This window comes from Elephas maximus, chromosome 1 (assembly GCF_024166365.1).
Source record: "Elephas maximus indicus isolate mEleMax1 chromosome 1, mEleMax1 primary haplotype, whole genome shotgun sequence".
NCBI classification, from domain to species: Eukaryota; Metazoa; Chordata; class Mammalia; order Proboscidea; family Elephantidae; genus Elephas; species Elephas maximus.
Window position 1 is genome coordinate 183,352,923 of NC_064819.1, and position 4,783 is coordinate 183,357,705.

The following is a 4,783-nucleotide window of genomic DNA, read 5'->3' on the forward strand; positions in this document are numbered from 1 at the left end:
CTAAACAATAGCGGTAGCTTAGTTAAGTGGTAGCTTTGGTTAAGGGTAAGACACCACACAATACTAGGAAAGCCAGGAAAACTTGTACAAGGCCAGGTCGTGGAAGCTTCATAGACACATCCAAACTCCCCCAGGGACTCAATTACTATGCTGCGGGCTGTGAGGATCATGGTCTGGAGGAACATCTACCTCGTAACATAGTTTATAAAGAAAATATTCTACATTCTACTTTGGTAAATATCGTCTGGGGTCTTAAAAGCTTGTGAGTGGCCATCTAAGATACTCCACTGGTCTCACCCCATCAGGAGCAAGGGAGAATGAAGAATACTAAAGACACAAGAGAAAGTTTAGTCCAAAGGACTAATAGAAGAAAACCACTACAGACTCCACCAGACTGAGTCCAGTACAACTAGATGGTAACTGGCTACCACCACCGACTGCTCCAACAGGGATCACAATACAGGGTCCCAGACAGAGCTGGAGAAAATGTAGAACAAAATTCTAAATCACAAAAAAAGTCCAGACTTACTGGTATGACAAAGACTGGAGAAACCCCACGAGTATGTCCCCTAGACACTTTTAGCTCAGTAATGAAGTCACTCCTGAGGTTCACACTTCAGCCAAAGATTAGACAGGCCCATAAAACAAAACAAGATTGAAGGGGCACACCAGCACAGGGGCAAGTACTAGAAGGCAGGAGGGGCCAGGAAAGCTGGTGATTGGAAACCCAAGGTTGAGAAGGGAGAGTGTTGACATGTTGTGGGGTTGGTAACTGTCTTAGTCATCTAGTGCTGCTATAGCAGAAATAACACAAGTGGATGGCTTTAACAAAGAAAAATTTATTTTCTCACAGTCTAGTAGCTAGAAGTCCAAATTCAGGGTGTCAGCTCCAGGGAAAGGCTTTCTCTCACTGTCGCCTCTGGAGGAAGGTCCTTCTCATCAATCTTCCCCTGGACTAGAAGCTTCTCAGAGCAGGAACCCCAGGTACAAAGGAATGACACCTTGAAGAGGAATGCCGTTGTATTCATTGCCAAAAAGCATATTTCAAGATCTAACCTGATGTACAATGATGTCAGTGATAGGAGAGTATCCAGATGCCTACAAGGAAGACCAGTTAATACGACCGGTCTTCAAATTTATGCACCAACCACTAAGGCCAAAGATGAAGAAATTGAAGATTTTTACCATCTTCTGCAGTCTGAAATTGATCAAACATGCAGGAAGCATTGATAATTATTCATGATTGAAATGCGAAAGTTGAAAACAAAGACAAAGGATTGGTAGTTGCAAAATATGTCCTTAGTGATAGAATTTGCAAGATCAATGACTTCTTCATTGCAAATACCTTTTCTCAACAACAAAAACAGCAATTATACACGTGGACCTGGCCAGATGAAATACACAGGAATCAAATTGACTACATCTCTGGAAAGAGATGATTGAAAACCTTAATATCATCAGTCAGAACAAGGCCAGGGGCTGACTGCAGAACAGACCATCAGTTGCTTATATGCAAGTTTAAGTTGAAGCTGAAGAAAATTAGAACAAGTCCAAACTACAACCTTGAGTATATCCCACCTGAATGTACAGGCCATCTCAAGAATAGATTGGACGCATTGAACACTAATGACTGAAGACCAGACAAGTTGTAGAATGACATCAAAGACATCATACATGAAGAAAGCCAGAAGTCATTAAAAAGACAAGAAAGGAAGAAAAGACCAAAATACCTGTCAGGAGAGATTCTGAAACTTGCTCTTGAATACCAAGTAGCTAAACCAAATAGAAGAAATGATGAAGTAAATGAACTGAGCAAAAGATTTCAATGGGTGGGTCGAGAAAACAACTTGTTACACACACACACAAAATGCACCTGACTGCAAAACCAGTTGGTGTTCTTCAAAGTTCACCTCACCTCACTCTGGAGCCCCACAGAATAAGGCTTAGTGTCACGGAAGTGGTTACAGTTTGTGTCAGAGAAATGCTGCCTTAAGAAAACCGAGGGTAGAGAAAACAAGTTAGATGTTACTGCAGTTTGACATTTTTTGATTCAACTAGTACTTTTTGAACAACCATATACCCCTCTATGTTGATCAATGTGAAGGTTATCAAGTACAAATGTGACACTCCAGTGGTATGACATACCTGGGTAAAAAGGCAGAAGTCAATACAATATATTCAGGGGATGAAAGGTAAGTTAGAGTGGCATGTCTTGTGGAATACCAGGCAAAGGAGAGAATAGTTCGTGTGAACCAGGCTGGTGGTTCTGTCCAGAAGACGGACAGGAAGAGGGCAGAGCATCATGGAAGAACTAGAACTTGAGCTGGGCTTTGCTGTGATTTAGCTTATGAAATAGAAACCAGAAATTTGTCCTAGAATGTTTCCTGTAACAGATCAGTGTTTCATAATTGTTCCATCTTCCTCTGAGTCGGCTTAAGAACCAGAGTGGGTGCCATAGAGGAAAATCTGGTGTTTGCCTAAGTAAAAAGTACTATTTCTACAGGGTGACTGCATTGTGTCAAGAAGACTAACGAAAGTCCCCTACTTCCTTATCACTTTCATGAAAGAAAGATAACAATGGAACAGGGTCTATTCTCTGGTAGGTTTCTGGATTGGGGAAGAAAGATGTCCTGTGCTGTCCCTGCCCCTCAAAGGGGTGTGGTGGGTAGGTGCTGGAGATGTCAATGGAGTGTTTGGCAGCCAATGCTAGTTGGGTTGAAATGAGAAAGGGAAACCTTCTGAAGGACTGAGAACCCTCTTCCTTTTTCTGAGACTGCTTCTTAGCAAAGAGAGTGGAAAGCCCTAGATCTCAGCCCACCCAACTGTGTTTGAGGAGCAGAGCAAGGAAGAGGCAGAAGCATCTGGGCCTGTCCAAGGCACTGTACGGTAGGAGTCCCATGGAGAAATTTCAGAAGGTGCTGCACCTGTACCAAAAACACCACAGCGCAGTAGGCTATGGCCTGGTGACCCTGCTGACGGCGGGCGGAGAGGGCCTCTTCTCCAAGGTGGTGTTCTCCTGTCCCTGCAGTGCCACCTGGAACCTGCCCTATGGCCTGGTGCTCCTGCTGGTACCAGCGCTCGCGCTCTTCCTCCTGGGTTACGTGCTGAGGACGCGCACCTGGCGCCTGCTCCCCGGCTGCTGCAAGCTGGACACCTACAAGAATAGATGCCTGAACCTAAGCGACTTTGGGGAGTGAATAAAGGTGTTTGCCGCCGCTGCGCTCGCGCCGCTTACCTGGGTGGCGGTGGCGCTGCTCTAGGGCTCCTTGGTCGAGTGCGCGGTCAGCGGGAGCACGCCCTTCGCCTGGCGCCTGTGCCAGGGCCGCGACCCCAGCTGCGTAGCCCAGCTGCCTCTGGTGCCCTGCAAGCCGGCAAATGCGTCCGACCTACAGAACCTTCTCAAGGAGCTCCGGGGACAGTCACAGGTCAGGGGCCAGCGCGGGGTCAGAAGGAGGGAGGGAGATGGGGAAGAGGCAAGCTTCTTCAGGGTGGTCAGGGGTGAAGGGATCTCAATGAAACAAGATTGAAAAGACCATCTTTCCCCAGGCATAGGACACCCTAAGAGAACTAGGAAGCCTACTTGCTTCTAATGAGAGCAGAAGCTAATAATAAATAAATAAATAAGTAAAAAGAAAGGCACTCACGTAGGGTGAGCACCTGCTCTGTGCCAGATACTACCCTATGGGCTTCACCTCCTGCATTATTCTTTTATGTCTCACAACAACCCTGTCGGGGTATTACTTCATTCGATAGCGAATATACTGAGTCTAGGTAAAATCGCTTCTTCAGCCAGGAAAAATACAAAGAATTGTTGCAACAAAAGGGGTCTACCTGGCTGGAAAGCCACAATCCCACAATTCTAGGTTCATAAAGCGCAGAGGTTCCTTAAAATGAACATTGCTTTCATGGGAGTTACAGAAAGTCCACATGGTTTGAGTTCTATGTGAGTGACAAACATATAGACTCCTCTTTGGGATCTTGCCATGACTTGGAATATGATTGAGTTTCCAAGCAAGCAATTGTACTGGGGGCAAGGTTACTGTGACTTCTTTCCTTTAAGGAATGACGTCCTAAAACTGTTGTCTGTTAACTATCATAGCAGGTGGGCTACTCACCATCTGAGAATTTTTTAATTTCTTATGAAAAATGTGATTAACTTTCTATTTTGGCTTATTTTCCTAAGGTGTGGGGGTGGATTCTGATAGCAGGTGTTATCATCATCCTTCTGACTGTTATATGTGTCTCCCGATGCCTATCTCCAGTTAGTTTTGAGCAGTGGAAATTCTGGAAAATCTATTTGGAACAGAAGAAGGAGATCCTTAAAACTCAAGCCACAGAGCATGCAACCATATTGGCAGAAGAGAATGTTACAAGTTTCTTCGAGGGCTCACGTCCAAAGCAACACCACATCCCAAGCGTTGAAGACTGGCAGAAGATTTCTCCACCACATGGTTTCAATCATAAGGACCAGTCCTATAGCGTGCTGCACAAATATGTTACCACTATCCCATCTGTGGAAGAAGATAATCAGGATTCCTGTTTCTAGCTGTGGAGAATCCTCTGGTATAAATGCTGCTGCTGAGGTATGACCCTAGAAATGAAAAGAAAAAAGGTCCTTGGAAATATTGCTTAATTTTTTCAAAAATAGCCTTGGTATTGCTTATGATTGCTTTTTTTGCCTTCCACATTGAAAACATAGTATTTTAAATCTGAAATAAAAATTTAGAAGTGAACCTCTCTGTTATATTAATTTTTTTTTTTTAAAGCAAGGATAAATGATTCA

The 4,783-nt window shown here is 44.3% G+C and overlaps 1 pseudogene; it reads left to right on the forward strand.

Annotated features, from left to right (window-relative positions):
- The first annotated feature begins 2,897 nt into the window (after nucleotides 1–2,897).
- On the forward strand, nucleotides 2,898–4,546 carry LOC126070167 (calcium homeostasis modulator protein 6-like; annotated as a pseudogene).
- Nucleotides 4,547–4,783: the final 237 nt, after the last annotated feature.